The 19,134-nt window shown below is 35.9% G+C and overlaps 1 protein-coding gene across 32 annotated transcripts in view; it reads right to left on the bottom strand.

Moving 5' to 3' along the window:
* LOC129143943 (uncharacterized) overlaps positions 1–19,134 on the bottom strand; it is a 689,383-nt gene that overhangs the window by 146,503 nt on the left and 523,746 nt on the right. For 4 of the 32 annotated variants that reach the window (XR_010156879.1, XR_010156886.1, XR_010156884.1 and 1 more), the window contains exon 3: positions 9,395–9,492. The exons of 26 other annotated variants lie outside the window; for them this stretch is intronic. The gene's annotated coding sequence lies outside the window, so the exon portion shown is untranslated. Of the gene's footprint in view, positions 1–9,394; positions 9,493–12,354; positions 12,605–19,134 lie in introns of all 32 variants that reach the window. 2 more of the 32 variants (XR_010156878.1, XR_010156876.1) reach the window with 1 other exon arrangement.

Here is a 19,134-nt window from a genome sequence, read left to right on the forward strand (position 1 = left end):
CGCAATTATACACTTGGTTACATATTTCATTCATAGATCTTTAATTGTTTGTAGACTAAAATTCTAAATGATGATGGCAAAAGTGTGATGATAATTTAAATACCCAAGACTAAAATTTCCTGAAGATAACTATCATTTCTATTACTTATCTATGCATCTAAACATTTTGTAAATTATAACAACATTTAAACATTTTCTATCCAATCTATCTGTACAAATATGGCTTTAAATTATATACTATATATATATATCAAAATATATGTGCATTGAGTTTTAATTAAAGTATACATTGAAAATTCAGCCATGAACATATTAGTATTAATTAAAAGAGTTCTCGCATATTCTTCTCTTCTCCTCCTAAAAGCTAAATTTGTTTCTCAATTTACTTTTATAGTGTATTTTTGAAAACCCTTTCAATATTTAAGTAAGCACTTTAGGTAAAACAGTCATCTCTAACTAACATTCATACAAATGTGTTCACAAACAAGGTTTAAAATTAGGCAGTAGTTGGATTTCCACAAGGCTAGGGAAAACTGGTTGAAAAGGAAGGCTTTACTTTTCATTCATTGTAAAGTTTTTCAAAATAGGATTTAATTCAAGAACTAGAGGTACATTTTGTTTTTAAAAAGGCAAACTCCACTTCAAAACTTTTCATAGGTAGTTAGCTACTAATACTGACTGGATTTGCCTATAATTTGGTTTCAGAGAGTTCACGCCACCTGACAATTTTGGATGCCTGAAAATCAAAAGAATTACAGAAAACTGAATATCAGGTGACTCAAAAAGAAGAATTTAATTAACATCAAAATACAGAACTCACTAGGGTTACACTTTTTAAGTTTGAGAGTCATAGCCATAGTCATATTGGATTGTCACAAATCTGATAGTCAATATTTGTACACTTCTTTTAAACAAAGCAGGGTTCTGGAGAAAGATGCAGAGGAATCAGGAAGAATCTTCATTTGGAGAGGTTAGAATATTAAATAGACGATAGAATGTCATATTATTAACCAAAGAAAAGGCAGATGGAAATTTTATAGTGTTCTGAATTTTTATTGTGTTTCTAGTTTAGTTTAAACTCTTCTACAAGAGAGCTTGCATTTCTTCAATACTTATAACTATACAATGAAAGATATGGATTGTTTTTAAATTTTATATATACAACCTAAGTAAAATGGAGCCTTTTGTCTTCCACCTTAAGGTCAATCTCAGTATAGAATTACATTAAGGCTGGGTGCAGTGGCTCACACCTGTAATCCCAGCACTTTGGGAGGCCGAGGTGGGTGGATCACTTGAGATCAGGAGTTTGAGACCAGCCTGGCCAATATGGTGTAACCTCATCTCTACAAAAAATACAAAAATTAGCCACACGTGGTGGTACGCACCTGTAATATCAGACACTCAAGAGGCTGAGGCAGGAGAATCATTTGAACCCAGGAGGCAGAGGTTGCAGTGTGCTGAGATCATGTCACTGCACTCCAGCCTGGGTGACAGACTGAGACACCATCTCGAAAAATAATAATAATTACATTGAAAAGAACATAAATCCAAGAAAAATATTTAAAAGATAAATTAACGTCCACAATCTCTTAAGAAGGCAACAAGCCACAGTATGTTGTATCAACACTATCAAATTTCTTTACACTTCTTTGCCCAGGTCTTTCCCCAAAGTCTCGCATGTCAAATCATTATCTATATTTTTCTTATTTTAGAACAATGCCAGGTGCTTTTTAAAATAAACTTTTTATTTTGGAACAATTTTAGATTTTGGAAATGTGCAAAGATAATACAGAGAGTTTCCCTGACCCCCTCATCCAGTCTCTTGGACGTTAACGTCTTACATTTCCATGGTAAACTTGTGGAAACTAAGAAGTCACCACTGGTACATTTACTATTAACTAAACTCAAGGCTTCATTTGAATTTCACCAGTTTTTATATGAATTTTCTTTTCCTATTCCATGATTGATTCCAGGGTACTACTTTGCTTTTAGTCATCATGTCTTCCTCCTCAGTCTTCATTAGTCGTTTTTCAGTCTTTCTTTGTTTTTAATGTTTTACCAGTTTTGAGCAATGTGGGTTAGGTATTTTGTAGAATATCCCTCAATGTGGGCTTGTCTGATACTTTCCTCATAGACTGGGATTAAGGATTATAAGGATTATAAAGAAGAATAACCCACAGGTAAATTTCCTTCCTGATCACATCATATCAGGTGTGCATGTGACTTGACTTGTCACTGGGTGATGTCACATGACTTGTCACTGGGTGATGTTAACCTCAATCATTTGAATAAGGCAATGTTGGCTAGGCTTTACTACTGTAAAGTTACTGTGTTTTCATTTCCTATACTCTAGTCTTTGGGTATAAATCACTAAATTCAGCAAACACTCAAGGTGTTGTGGTGGTGGGAGACGCTGGGGAAGTAAGCTCCACCTTTAAGAGTGGTAGTCTCCTTGTGTATATTTGGAATTCTTTTGTAAGAAAGATGTGTCCCTTCATCCTCATATATTTATTTTATTTAAAGATTTGCCTTCATCAGTATGTATTCACACCTATCTGTTTTATGCTTTAGGTTGTAACCTAATATTGTACTGAATTAACTAGTACCTCCAAATATTTATGTCCACACAGAACCTATGAATGTGACATCATTTGGAAATAGGGTCTTTGCAGATTTAATCAAGTTAAGGTGAGGTCATACTGGATTAGAATGGGCCCTAAATCCAGTATTTCTGATGTCCTTTCTTTTAAGAAGAAGAAAATTTAGAAATAGACATTGACACACCCATAGGGGAGAATGCAATGCCATGTAAAGACAGAGGGTGAGACTGGAATGATTAGTCTACAAGCCAAGGAAGGCTGGCAACAATCAGAAGCTAGGAAGAAGCCACAAAGCCTTCTCCCCAAGAGCCTTGAAAGAGAACGTTACCCAACCAACCCCTTGATTTCAGACTGCTAAGCTTCAGGACTGGTAGTGAATAAATTTTTGTTAAGTCTTCTGGTTTGTGGCAATTTGTTACAGCAGTGAAAGATAATACCATTATTTGTTGCTCAAACTTCCAGGTTTGGCCTGTAGATCTTTCAGGTTGGCTCTTGTATTCCTTTGATATGCCACCATCAAGCTCTGGAGTTTTATACTCAATTTTCTTTTCTCTCTTCTGCCAAGCTCCTCTAACTTCTTCACTCCTTGTACGTGTATACTCTCTCTCTCTATATATATATGTGTGTGTGTGTGTGTGTATGTATACACACACACACACGTATATGTGTATTTCTCTAGATTTTATTTTCATCTTTTTTAGGTGGCTAAATACTTAAATTTTCTCCTCCCTACCATTAGTACAGAGAGTACTTTACTGACTAAGGAAGTAAACTTGCCTTTTAAGGGAGTGAGGGTGGGAGGGATGGGTGTGGCAGTTTAAAGAGCCTATAAGTGGTCTGTCTGCCAGTGTCTTTTTCTACACTTGCCACATAATCAATAGGTCCTATATTTAACTCGTTATCTTGCTGATTATTAAATACTTCATAAATATTTATTTACTATGTTTTTTAATACTTAATCACAAATCTTGTCTTCTCACCTTTCCAAAAATACCATAAGTAAATAGTAATAACTAGTGCAAAATTTGGAGGCTTATGTATGTTAAGATTATTATGTATCCTGAAAACAAACAATAAAAAAAAGTAGTAAAATTACCATGGGGGACACACATAGAGTCAGCAAAAGGAAATCAAGTGAAATGAAATCTTCCCTTTCTACAGGAATATTATCTCATCTAAGAATTCCAATAATCAATTTATTATGAAATTTTATAGCACAATTATCCTGTAGCAAAATGAATAGATGAAATATTTCTTTCTATATTTCTGCCCAATTAACAACACAATGAATAGATTTAATTCAGTCTGTAGGAAATTAGCAAATTAAACGAATAATCCACAAACTAGATGATTACATAAATTAACTAAAAAAAACCTCTATCCTGAGATTCTTCTTTATAAATGGAAAAGTAAAACACTTCTCCAAATTTCACCTTCCTGATATATGAACTAAATATTGTTACAGCAGTTTTTCCCATGTACATGTTATCATTATTTTATGATTTCTAAAATCAGCATAGCAATGATAACAGGACTAAAAAAGAGAGACAAATTTTACAGGAAACAAATTGCAAATTAGGGTAAAAGAAAGATTTCATTTCTCATGATTTTATGCAAGTCCTTTATTGAACAATTATCCCTTATATTTTTGTTCAAATGTGCTCATTATAGAGCCTTATTCTAACCCACTCAGAGGTATGTCTCATGTAAAATTGTACTATCCGAAGCTCAGATTGTCCAATTTCTATTTAATTTATTCTGTATGAATGCCTAGACTTGAAAGTAAAGTCAAGTATCTAATAGATACCCATGAAACTTTATTAAATTCTTCAGAATCTTTAGAGTTTCCTCCAAGTCTAAATTGGCAGTCCACCCTGAATCTAAATGTAATGTGCTTATTTTGAGACTTCGGATATGGTATAATAGTATTGCCTTAAATCTGTGCTCATAATATTATTAATGATAAATTACTATCATAATGTTTACATAGATCACTGCATAAAATATGTTTAAAGTATGACATTCACTTAACAAAGAAATACAAGGAAATTTTTTAAATATTATTTTTCTAAATTAGTTTCCTAAAATATTATATAGAAACAAAATATTGATCGTTATGTGTTGTATCCACCAAGTCTACCCACTGGCAACCTTGCATATAGAGAAAGAGGAGTGATGCATGGTATTTAAATACACTTTAGTATCAGAAAAATGAAGAAGCATGAATCAGAGCAATAGTCAAAACAGATACAAGAAAATGCCTTATAATGGTATATTAATGTCTGAAAAGTTTAGATTATGCTCCAGTAATCCAAGTAAAGATGTAATCAATGCACACAAATGATTATAAAAATAAATACACATTGCTTAGAAGTCTTAATTCATTCTCCTATAGCTGATTACCTGATATCATACACAGCCTGAGTTCCTGTGATACCAAATATTCAAATTACCTGAAGGTAAGGCTGACTATACTAAAATGATTAATTCTGAATGACAGGTAGAAAATAAGCACAAGGTATAGTATATTTGATATTTATAGTAGATGGTGTTGTTCCTAATTATTCACTATCTCCCCTCGAAGAGTATAATTCATGCCCACTCTTACCGTGCCTCTAAATAGGTAGATTATTTTCTGTTTCATTGCCATGCTGAGCCATGTGACTTGCTTTTGCTCTTAGATGTGACATACACTGGACAAAAGCTTTAAATGTGTTTGCACGGTTTGGATAGGTGCTTCTTTGTTCTGCCAGGGGAAAAGCATGTCCCAGATTGGTGCTGCTTTTTCAACCTGGATCCTGGGATGAGAAGATATGCACAGTAAAGCAGTGCTAACTTGCAGGCTTATAAGCAAGGAATACATGTTTACTATTATAAGTCACCAGGAACTTGGGGTTGCTTGTTATAGCAATACAATTTGATTTAACACAAATGCAAGAGATAATTTTACACTCACTATTGGTCTTTTAAACATTTTGTATACTCTGTCAGCTTACTATTCCTCTGAGTACATTTGAATTGTATAAAAATGTTACTAGCAGACTTAAGATGATAATACTGCCAGATTTGCTCCCACAGATTTACCTGTTGGACTCATTGCCATGGGTTACCTTGGCCACTGAACCATTTAAGACTTGACACTGCTTTGAACGATCTTTTCTCAGATGTGGTGACATCTGAGGCTTTCCGCCTAAACTATCTGGTTTTTGGGCTTCCTATTTGAATCTGTCTTTATCAACTTTTCTGGAACGATAACACTGCAGCTGACATTTAAATGTGTTAACCTCTGCTCCTGCCAGAGATGCAAAACCATAATTTTACCTGGTTCTGTGTTTCTCTCTTATTGAAAGTACAGGAGGATCACTCAGGCTGCAGATGAGACTATTTGCCTATCTACCAAATCAAAGTTTGAAGCGGATTGATTCTACATCAAACTAAGGAAAACTAATATGCAAAAGGAAGTCAAAGCTTTTAAGGAAGGGAGTGACATAATCACTTTTGTTGTTGAAATGGATAACTGTAATAAAAAATGGTACAAGTAGTGTAGAAGAAGATAGTGGCAGAAAAAATAGATAGGAGAAATTTTGTAAATGCTAAAGTTCAGGCAAGTGGGAGGTTACTCTGAAGTCACAGAGTAATACCACAGGAGTCAAGAGTTAGGGAGTTTTTAATGTCATCCCAACAAATGAAACAAGTTCAATTTAGTGTTAGTAGTATTTTTTTAAATGATTTTGGGTGAAAAAGATGGTGCGTGGTTGCACAGGAGAGTTATTTATTGGTGATTTCTGAGATTTTGGTGCACTCATCACCAGAGCAGTGTATACTGTACCCAATGTGTAGCCTTTTATCCCTCACCCACCTCTATCCTTCCCCCTAAGTTCCCAAAGCTCATTATATCATTCTTATGCCTTTGTGTCCTCATAGCTTAGCTCCCACTAATAAGTGAGAACATACAATGTTTGGTTTTCTGTTCCTGAGTTACTTCACTGAAAATAACGTTTCCAACTCCATCCAGGTTGTAACAAATGCCATTATTTCATTCCTTTTTCTAGCTGAGTAGTATTCCATGGTCCATATATACCACATTTTCTTTATCCACTTGTTGGTCAATGGGCATTTAAGCTGGTTCCATATTTTTATAATTATGAATTCTGCTGCTATACACATGCATGTGCAAGTGTCTTTTTCATATAATGACTTCTTTTCCTCTGAGTAGATACCCAGTAGTGGGACTGTTGGATCAAATGGTAGTTCTACTTTTAGTTGTTTAAGGAATCTTTATACTGTTTTCCATAGTGGTTGTACTAGTTTGCATTCCCACCAGCAGTGTGAAAGTGTTCTCTTTTCACCACATCCATGCCAACATCTGTTATTTTTTTATTTTTTAATTATGGCCATTCTTTCAGGAGTAAGATGGTATCTCATTGTGGTTTTGCTATGCATTTCCCTGATAATTAGTGATGTTGAGCATTTCTTCATATGGTTTTTTTTGTCATTTGTATATCTTCTTTTGAGAATTGTCTATTCATGTCCTTTGCCCATTTTTTGATAGCCTTCTTTGGGGTTTTCTTTCTGATTTGAGTTCCTTGTAGATTCTGAATGTCAGTTTTGTCAGATCCATAGTTTGCAAATATTTTCTCCCACTCTGTGGATTGTCTGATTACTCTGCTGATTATTTCTTTTGTTGTGCAGAAGCTTTTTAGTTTAATTAGGTCCCATTTATTTATCTTTTTTTTCTTGCATTTGCTTTTGGGTTGTCGCTCATGAAGTCTTCGTCTAAGCCAATGTCTAGAAGAGTTTTTCTAGTGTTATTACCTAAAATTTTTATGGTTTCAGGTCTTAGACTTAAGTCTTTGATCCATCTTGAGTTGATTTTTATATAAGGTGAAATATAAAGGTGAGGATCCAGCTTCATTCTTCTACCTGTGGCTTGCCAATTATCCCAGTATCATTTGTTGCATAGGGTATTTTTTTCCCATTTTATATTTTTGTTTGTTTAAATATTTGGCTATATTTCTGGGTTCTCCATTCAGTTCCATTGGCCTACTGTTTATTTTTATATTAGTACCATGCTGTTTTGGTAACTACGACCTTGTAGTATAGTTTGAAGTTTTGTAATGTGATGCCTCCAGATTTCTTCTTTATGCTGAGTCTTGCTTTTGCTATGTGGGCTCTTTTTTGGGTCCATGTGAATTTTAGGATTGTTTTTCCTAGTTCTGTGAAGAATGATGATGGTATTTTTATTGGAATTACATTGAATTTGTAGATTGCTTTTGGCAGTATGGTCACTTTCACAATATTGATTCTACCCCTTCCTGAACATGGGATGGTGTTTTCATTTGTTTGTGTCATCTATGATTTCTTTCAGCAGTGTTTTATAGTTTTCCCTGTAGCGATCATTCATCTCCTTGGTTAGGTATACTGTTAACCATTTCATTTTAGTTTTTTGCAGCTGTTGTTGATTCTCAGCTTAGTTATTGTTGGTGTATAGCAGTGCTACTGATTTGTGTACATTGATTTTGTATCTTGAAACTTTACTGAATTAATTTATCAAATCCAGGAGCTTTTTAGATGAGTCTTTATGGTTTTCTAGGTATGCAGTCATATCATCGGCAATTCCTGATGAACATAGATGCAAAAATCCTCAACAAAATACTAGCTAACTGAATCCAACAGCATATCAAAATGATAATACACCATGATCAAGGGGGTTTCATACCAGGGATGCAGGGATGGTTTAACAGATACAAGTCAATAAGGGTGAAACATCACATAAACAGGATTAAAAACACAAGTCATATGCTTATCTCAATAGATGCAGAAAAAGCATTTGACAAAATTCAGCATCGCTTTATGATTAAAACCGCAGCAAGATCGGCATAGAAGGGACATACCTCATGGTAATAAAAGCTATCTGTGACAGACACACAGCCAACATTATACTGAATGGGGAAATGTTGACGCGTTTCCACTGAGATCTAGAACAAGACAAGGATATCTTCTTTCACCATTTCTATTCAGCATACTACTGGAATTCCTAGCCAGAGCAATCAGATGAGAGAAAGAAATAAGGGCATCCATATCAGTAAAGAAGTAGTATTTTTGCTAATTAAATATGTTGCACATTTGACAATGTAACAAATGACAAAGTAATTGGAGAGACATTCTGTAGATTAGATTATTATATTCATCAATCATTTAATAGTGTGTGTGAAGTAAAGACAGTGAGAGAACTCTAATCATTGAGAAAAAGTACAAAACACAAAAGAGAAGGCAGCTGAAAAGTTACTTGAACTAGTAAACAACACACATGATGTAATACTCAAGGAGATACTATTGTTTTAAAAATTAGGAATCAGCTGGGCATGGTGGCTCATACCTGTAGTCCCAGCACTTTGGGAGGCTGAGGTGGGTAGATCACAAGGTCAAGAGATCAAGACCATCCTGGCTAACATGGTGAAACCCTGTCTCTACTAAAAATACAAAAATCAGCTGGGCATGGTGGTGTGCACCTGTAGTCCCAGCTGCTTGGGAGGCTGAGGCAGGAGAATTGCTTGAACCCGTGAGGTGGAGGTTACAGGGAGCTGAGATTGCACCACTGCACTCCAGCCTGGACAAAAGAACGAGACTCCATCTCAAAAAAAAAAAAAAAAATTAGGAATCACCACTTTGGGAGGCTGAGGCAGGTAGATATAGATCACTTGAGGCCAAGAGTTCAAGACCAGCCTGGCCAACATGGCGAAACTCCATCTCTACTAAAAATGCAAAAACTATCCAGACATACTAGCACATACCTGTAATCCCAGCTACTCGGGAGGTTAAGGCATGAGAATCATTTGAACCCGGCAGGTGGAAGTGGCAGTGAGGTGAGATCCCACCACTGCACTCCAGCCTAGGGGGAAAAAAATAAGAGGGAATCACATATTATGTTTTCTTCACTCATAAAGAAATTTACCTAATTTGACTTCTTTGTTATTGGCACTGAAAAATAAGTTCATTCCCATAAAATTCAATGTGACACTTTGACTAAATAAAATTGTTATTACCAACATTTTATGACTGAGAGGTTAAACATTAATAAGTTAGTCCAGTAACTCAGCCAGCAGAGGTTAGTAGCATTTGGAAAAGAATGCTCTAATTTCTCTTTAGAGACCTTCAGTTCTGGAAGAGATTGGTGTTGAAATCCTTTAGGTTAGGGCCTAATCCTTTGGGTTCAGCATTTATGATATGAACACTAGTAAAGATTGCAATCTTAAGGATGAGAAAATAGCAAGTCAGAATGTAGAGGTTCTCAGACTAATAATCACAGTCAGCAAAGGTTAGCTTCCTGATTCTCTGCTTGAGGGAGATGATGACTCATTAATTATACAAAGCAACTCCAAATACGGCTTTCACACATTTCTCTTTTCTAACCCAATTTTACTTTAAGTGAGGAGTGAACACAAAATGTAGAGTTAAAACTCCTTTCTTACAAAAAAGGAAGAAAGAAAAAGAAAGATAAAAAACCTTCTACTTATACAATTGTATGGTAAATATACTAGTCTCAGCATTAATCTTACACTGAAGATGGCCTTTTGATCACTTTATTACTTGTAATTTTCTTTTTCTCAACATCAAAATGAAAATCTCAAGTTCAACTGGGTGGGAAATGACAGAACCATATTTTGTACAAAATAAGGATGATATTCAAAATTGTATTCTAGGCACTGTTTCCAATTAACTATTTGTTGATAATTCTGATGCATGCCCTGAACAAAAGAGGTAAAATTTATCACAGAAAGAACTACCTTGATGTTATAAAACCCCTGCTGTTCTTTGGGACCTCTCAAAGCAGCAGCCTGCCTTGGTTCAGGACAAAGTCATTTTCTTGTATGATTGACTAAAAAGGGGTCATGTTACCAAACTAAGGTGGAGAATACAAAAAGTAATATTGTACTACTAGGCATTCTGCATACTTATGTTAAAGTAAAGTAATTATAATGGATGTGTATTAATAAATGAATACATTTTTATAAATAAATATAATGGTCTTTTTAGAAGATACAAATATAACTAAATTTATCTTTTCTTATTTCTCTGTAATATATCCATGAAAAGATATCCTAAAAAGAAAAACATTCTCAACTGTTGCTTAGAAGAATGAGAGAACCAAATAAATTCTCAATTCTTACAATAATTTCTACAGTCTGTCACCTAATGAGTTAAAACCTAGGAATGGTGTCTTCTGTCAAGCGGCCCTAGGCAGTCTTTCTGGAGAGGCATGCTGCCAGAAGTTGTTGTTCTAACAAGGGGAGGAATGAAAGGTACTACGGCAGATACAACTTGAATTCAGAGAAATTGGCTCAGTAAAATCAATTTAATGTGTGCAGTATAGGAAATATTATGTTGAGGATAGCCTGAACATTCCAGCCCCTAATATGTCTAATAATTTCAGGGCTAGAAAAAGAAAACAGATGCAAAAATCCGCCTGAACCCTAAACTCAATTTGGAGAATTTAAGGAAAGCAGGAGTGAAATGCTCATCTCCAGCTGACATACTCCTTGTTTTCAAATACGGAAGATCTACCCTGCTATTAAATAGAGCATTCTTTACTATGCAGATTATGAGAAGAGGAATGAAAGTATCTCCCCAAGATAGCGTGCTCCCTAATTCTAACTCCATGTGATACTTCATGTTGAAAATCTTGCTATTGGTATAATGCTCTCACATAAGAATGAAAGTTTCAGCATCACAGAAATACAGCAGACAGTTTCCTTTGTCACATCACTAAGCCATTCCTTGAGTTTGTAGCTGAATCTTGAAAATTTTTCTTTCGCAGTGAATGGCACCAGTGGAATTTTCTCCAACACCAAACAGAGCCATAAACCTAGCACTTGTCACAAAATCTCAAATCTGTCTACCATTAGACTAGATCTCTAGAGATTAGCCAAAGAATCACAAGAAGAGAGGAAGAACAATAATAATAACTTGACTTAGTAAAATTTTAAAGAACCAGAAAAAATAATTGGGAGAAAAAAAATGCCTGTGCTATTCCTGATACAGAATAATCACACAAAAGTAGACTTTGAAAACAGCTGGTATTCTTTTATACAGAAGAAAAGAAAGCATAGTAGCTGCAAAACAAAAACTGAACCAATTAAACCTTGTTAAAGAAAAATCTAAGTCATCAATGAAAATAACTAAGTAGTGAAAATCAATGACTCGAACGACCACTCAATGAAACAGGAAATAAAATTAAGAAACATGCAAAATGGAGAGAAGATCATTAATTTTCTGAGTTTAAAAAAAGAGGGAAAAATGGTAGACATGGAAGAATATCACCGTTTTTTAAATGCCTAATGAAACTACATTACTGGGCAATGATTACCAGCGCTAATCAACATCACACATTGAGATACCCAGAAGTTGTATGCCTCATGAAGGAAGTACACAATACCAGCTATGGAGAATTCTTGTTGAAAACAAAGTTCACTCTGATTGAACCTATTAGTCTGTTCTTATGCTGCTAACAAAGGCATACCTTAGACTGGGTAACATAAACAAAAGAGGTTTAATTGACTCACAGTTCAGCATGGCTGGGGAGGCCTTAGGAAACTTACAATCACGGTGGAAGGGGAAGCAAACGTGTCCTTCACATGACAACAGGAAGGAGAAGTGAAGGGGAACTGTCCTTTAGAAAACCATCAGATCTTATGAAATGTGTTCGCTATCACAAGAAGACCATGGGAAAAAACCACCCCCATGAATCACTTACCTCCGCCTGGGTCCCTTCTACAACACGTGGGGCTTATGGGAGCTACATTTCAAGATGAGATTTGGGTGGGAACACAGCCAAACCATATTATTCATCCCCTGGTTCCTCCCATATCTCATGTCCTCACATTTCAAAACCAATCATGCCTTCTCAGCAATCTCTCAAAGTCTTAACTCATTTCAGCATTTACTCAAAAGCCCACAGTCCAAAGTCTTATCTGGTACAAGGCAAGTCCCTTCCACATATGAACCTGTAAGATAAAAAATTTTTAAAAAGTTGGTTACTTCCTAGATACAATGGGGGCTGGACATTGGGTAAATACACCAGTTCCAAATGGGAAAAATTGGTCAAAACAAAGGGACTACAGGCCCCATGCAAGTCCAAAATCCAATAGGGCAGTCATTAAACTTTAAAGTTCCAAAATGAAATCCTTTGACTCCATGTCTCACATCCAAGTCAAGCAGACGCAAGAAATGAGTTCCCAGGGCCTTGGACAGCTCCATCCTGTGGCTTTACAGGGTACAGCCCCCTGTCCAGACTGCATTCACAGGCTGGTGTTGAGTGTCTGCAGCTTTTCCAGGTACACGGTACAAGCTGTCAGTGGATCTACCATTCCGGGGTCTGGAGGACAATGGCCCTCTTCTCACACCTCTTCTAGGCAGGGCCCCAGTGGGGACTCTGTGTGAGGGGCTCCAACCTCACATTTCCCTGCTGTACTACCCTATCAGAGGTTCTCCTTTAGGGCTCTGACCCTCCAGCACACCTCTGCCTGGACAACCAGGTGTTTCCATACATCCTCTGAAATCTAGGCAAAGGTTCCCAAACCTTAATTCTTGTCTTCTATGCACCTGCAGGACCAATACCACATGGAAGCTGCCAAGGCTTGGGGCTTTCACCCTCTGAAGCAAAGGCCTAAGCTGTACATTGGCCCCTTTTAGCCATGGCTGGGGTGGATGGGATGCAGGTCACCAAGTCCCAAGGCTGCACACAGCAGGGGAGCCCTGGACCTAGCCCAGGAGACCATTTTTTCCCCCTAAGGATCTGGGCCTGTGATGGGACGGGCTGCTGTGAAGGTCTCTGACATGCCCTGGAGACATTTTCCCCGGTGTCTTGGCAATTCGCATTTGACTCCTCATTGCTTATGCAAATTTCTGCTGCTGGCCAAAATATCCCCCCAGAAAATCATTTTTTGTTTTCCACTGCATTGTCAAGTTGCAAATTTTTCAAACTTTTATGCTGTGTTTCCTCTTGAATGTTTTGCCACTTAGAAATTTCTTCCCCCAGATACCCTAAATCATCTCTCTCAAGTTCAAAGTTCCACAGATCTCTACGGCAGGGGCAAAATGCTGCCAGTCTCTTTGCACAGCAAGAGTGATTTTTACTCCAGTTCTCAACAAGTTCCTCATCTCTATCTGAGACCACCTCAGCCTGGACTTTACTATCCATATCACTATCAGTATTTTGGTCAAAGCCATTCAACAAGTCTCTAGGAAGTTCCAAACCTTCCCACATTTTCCTATCTTCTTCTGAGTCCTCCAAACTGTTCCATCCTCTGCCTGTTACCCACTTCCTAAGTAACTTCCACATTATTGGCTATCTTTACAGCAGCACTCCACTACACCATACCAATGTACTGTATTAGTCTTCTCACATTGCTGATAAAGGAGGCTGAGTAATTTATAAAGGAAAGAGGTTTGATTCACAGTTCAGCATGGCTGGGGAGGCCTTTGGAAACTTACAATCATGGTGGAAGGGGGAGCAAACACATCCTTCTTCACTTGATGGCAGAAAGAAGTGCAGGAGAACTTCGCCATTTATAAAACCATGAGATCTTGTGACACTTATTCACTGTCATGAGAACACTTGGGGAAAACCTGCCCCCATGATTCAATTGCCTCCCACTGGGTCCTTCCCACTGGGTCCCTCCCATGACACATGGGTATTATGGGAGCTACAGTTCAAGATGAGATTTGGGTGGGGACACAGCCAAACCATATCAGGCTTGTGCTATCTAATTTTTAGTGTGCTGGGTACAGAGGAACATATGCCATAAGAATGCAGTAAGAAAAACCTGATTGTGAGAAATTCTGCAAGAGAAGTAATTCAGTTTCTTCAACAGGTCAATTGGAGGGGGAAAAAAGAAGAGTAGAGAGTAGATTTTAAAAGACTTGAGAGACATAGCAACTAAATTTACATCTGAACCAAACCTAAAGTTATGATAAAATCAATGCCAGAATATGATGAGGAGCTGGTCTCAGAATGCTTACAGCAAAACAGTAATACATTAATGTCATGCAAAATCAAATTGTCATTCATATACATGGAGGGAGGGTAGGGAAGAGCTTCTTTTCTCTTCTACAGGGCTGAGTTCTATTTGCCTAACACTCCATTCCCCAGCTCACATCCAAGCAGAAGCAGCTGAAGCAAATATTTACTGGGGCCAGAAAGAGGATCATGGAGGGTGAGCTGGAAGAGTCTTTATGGCAATGGCTAAGAACAATACAACTTCTTTTAAACTGAAAAAAACAAATGAGTTTCATGTACCCTAGTGAGATTCTAATTTAAATTATAAGCTTTATCCCTGTACAGACAGTGCTAGATCAGCTAACTCAAAATCCATATTGCATTCAGTACCAGGAATGAGAAGATGAGGGGAGTAATCTCAAATTAATATAGTTTTTGAATAAGACTTAATAATTGTCTTCTACTATACAATTACACATTGGTTCCAGATTGGTTAATTATGTATGAAGAGGAAAACTTCCCTCATAGGTAAATGTCTTAGACCCAAACAATTCTGTAACAAGAGGCAGTGAAAACAGTCATAGTGCCAGAAACCTGGAAATGCTTGCTCATAAAGAGAGTGTGGGCTTTGTGACTCAAAAGTCATTCAATTCAATTCTACAATGCAAAAACACAAACCAAGGAGAAAATGGGAATTCAGGTGTTTGGAATAGACTATGCAGAAAAGGAAGAACTTTATAAAAGACTTCACAATGGAGATGCCATAAAGGCAAACTTAGAAATGTATGGAAGAATCTAATGATGGCTCAAATTGAATTTTTTGCAAGATGAGACATTTTGCATAAATGGATTTTAGTCCCTGCCACATGCTGAATGCATAGGGCCAAAATTAACCTTTTAATGGGAGAGTCCTTCTGACTGAGTGTGCTTACTTCAATTTCTTTGAACTTTAACTCATAAGGACGATATAATATAATTCACTCTTTCATTCTTGTTTCAGAGTCGCTGGGTGGGTGAGTATGCCTAATTCTGAAATTCAACATTTAGGAAGCACACTATAACACAGATATAAGCCAATTCCTCTATAAAGGAAGAACTGGTATTTTGGTTGCCTTCTCTGTCTTTTTCCACATATTATTTCTCAATTGGTGAAGAGAGATACTACCTATTATTGATCTCCTCCTATATGAACACAAAAGAAAGATTTTATCATTTGAGTTTACTTTCTGAAAACTTGCACACCAAAATAAACTGTTCCTACAGGATCATTAATGGCACTGTCCAGAAATCATTAAACAAAAGTAACTCTTAAAAGGGAATGCTTCTGTAGAAAGAAAACTGGAATTTCCAGTGAAACCAATGACAAAATAAAAGATAAGAGAAAAAAAAAGAATTAGAGGTCCTTAGTTTACATAAAGCCTCATTTATTAAACAAATACTTATCTATTAGATGCTCTGCTAGGCAGAGTAAATACAATGTTGAACAGAAATATGTGTGCCTGCTTCCACAGAGTTTGAATTGTGTCTAAACAGAAGTAACAAAACAAAACTAAACAAAAACCACCAAGAGAGAAAGATGCTATGTTATCCTATATGCCTAAATTGAGAAACAGAATCGCTATCACACTAGCTGGGCCAAAAAGGGTAATGTGTTGAAGAAACAAGAAGGGAATTTGTTCTTTATCTTTCTTAGGCTACATGGTATTTTAATACTAATACTTCTGTAGTGCAATTTTATTTTCTTTTTTCTTTTCTCTCCCCAGGCTATCCCTATTTCAGTATGCACATGGTAGACACTGAGTGCCCAATGTTGGTTCTGAATTTCAACACACAATTCGGATTTCATCTTTGAGTCATAGTTCCTGATTGACTCGCAGAAATCTGTTTGACCCAAAGTTAAGGGTCCACCACACAACCAATCATTAGTAGCCAAAGGTTGGGTAGATTGGGGGTTAGAATCATATAACACTAACATAAGGATTAGCTCTCTTGGAAGACTTTGCTACTTGCCTATGCAATGTCTATTCTCTACAACTTTATGGTTATAATAGAAACCTAATTTTGTATGGGGCAACAATGTTTCCAGTTGAAATATAATATTCCTTATCCTTTCTTGTGGATAAAAATAGTCATTTGACAAGGTTCTGGCACAATGAAATGTAACTGGGATTTTCCAGATGGGGCTTTGGATAAAACTTTTTAAACGGAAGACATTAGAGGTTCATGGCCTTTGTCTTTGGCTTTCGTATTCTTCTTCCCCAGAACTCAGATACAAAGCTGGTGGTGGCTAACCATCTTACAAGCATGGAATGGCAAGCGCAATGGCAAGTGTTCATGTTAAAATCAGCTGAGTGAAGAGGTTAAAGAGAGTAAGTCTTAAATATTATTTCAAAAGCTACTGTAAAAGCCCTGGACTTCTCACCTGCAGAATTTTGTGAAGTGACAAAAATAAACTTTCTGTTTAGCTAAATCACTATGAATTTTATTTTCAGTCATAGGCAGCCAAGTGATTTAAGTACTGCCCCTTTGTGATTAGTTTGTGATGCCTATCGATATCAGATAAGTGGATTTTGATTGATTAAGCAATTCAAGCAGACTTACCTCCAACAATAAATGGGAACAACAACAGTAATCAAAATACAAAAAGAAAACAAAAAGTTATTGTTAAAGATGCAGACAAAGTTAGTAAAAAATTAGAAGAGAATGGAGAAGGTTTGGGCAAAAGCCGAATACTTTTTACCCTCTATGACAGTTTAGACCAATATATATAAGCGTGGAATAAGAATATTTGTGCAATGCCTCTTAAATCATTCAACACAATGTAAACATCAAAACTATGGTAAAAATGCAACTATAAGTTAAGTCTAACTAATAAAAGTGTTCATTAGATGAGAACGAGAACTTCTTATAGAAAAATAGATGGAAATACTATGTAAACAATGAGTTAAAATCACAGATTGAAGTGAAAAAAATACTAGCTAGATGTAAGACATGAACCTAGAGCAAATGAAATGCAGAAAGTTAAAAAGAGAATGACAAAGACTTATTAATAAACTTTGTATGAAGTCATCATGAGTATTATTAATATCAAACAAATCAGAAATTAATCACTACATAAGCTAGTCCATTATTTACTAGTTTTTAAAAATGTTAATAAAAGCCAAACATTAACAAATATTCATGTACCAAACAATATAGTATCCAAAAGCATAAGGCAAACGTTTTTAGAAACATAGTATTTGTCAGAAGTTGAAAATTTGTTTAATCTCATTATGTGTCTGTGACAGGTTCATTAAGCAAAAATCAATAGAACTTCCAGGGGAAATTAAAAAGTTACAGAAAAGTATGATTTTGATGTGATAGAGGTCTCAGTTTGAACCTTGGATCTAAGTAAAATGCTATGGTTAAAAAAGCCTCATTTTGGAATTAAAGAGGAAGAAGAAATAGGAGAAAGGAAATACTTTTGCCCCAACCTAAGAAAATGAGAAAAAGAGATAGAGAAGGGGAAGTAGAGGGTAGGTGAAGCCACACGGGAGGAAGAGGAGACATAAGAGAAGAGAAATCTAATTCAGGTTCTGTATTATTGCCATTATATGCATTACTTCATTTAGTCTTCACATGTGCCTATTCCCATTTTACAGAGGAATGAATATAATTTCAGAGGTGAGTAATATTCCCAAGATCCAACAAAGGGTTTTTCTTTGTTTTGTTTTTAATGCTATCATATTTTCTTTTTCTAATATTTGAAATTTAGTTTTTAGGGTTATTCTACTTTGAAAAGTTTACATAATAAAGAAGAGTAATTTTCTAGTTTTGGAGAAACAAAATTTTAAATTGTGGTAATGATAAGCTTCTTGACTCAAGAGTCTAAACTGTATATTATCATTTGCTTAGAACTTGTTGATAAATACTCACAATTTACATTTTTAATGGTCATACAATTGAATGTGTTTTGAGAGAAACTATTTCTAATATTATTCACATTTGTTTTCCCATCTCAGAAGCATGAAACACAAAGGGGTAAATAGCTTAAAATAAATAAAAAGTTGTGTAGTTTACATACAAATTACATGATCCAGGTCAAAATATATAGCAAAATAGAAATCTTTTCACTTTTACAAAGTAACCATTTGAAATCCTTTAAAGCATTATTCTCTTTAAACATTTTGAAACAAATTTGCCTTTTGATTGGAACTATGTGTTTCATTATAAAGATGGAACACGATGTTCTGGCTTACATATTCTCTGCAGAAGGAGGTCCTTTTTTGTACTGAATTTTTAGCATATAGTAAAGATCCAGATTGTAAAAAAAATTAATTTCAGGCATGACAGACTGGAAGTATATATTGAACAGATCTGGGAACAGAAATGATGCAAATGCCTTTCTCCCAGCTTCTGAAAATTATGTAATGGACCAGAATTTCAAGATAGACTTCTGTTTGAGTGAAGCATGGACTCTCAATCAGAGGACAGTACCAAAAATGGCTTTTGGAAAGCAAAGTATAAGGCAGTTTCCCACAAATGGTAGTTCGATGA

Source organism: Pan troglodytes, chromosome 4 (genome assembly GCF_028858775.2).
Source record: "Pan troglodytes isolate AG18354 chromosome 4, NHGRI_mPanTro3-v2.0_pri, whole genome shotgun sequence".
Classification (NCBI taxonomy): Eukaryota; Metazoa; Chordata; class Mammalia; order Primates; family Hominidae; genus Pan; species Pan troglodytes.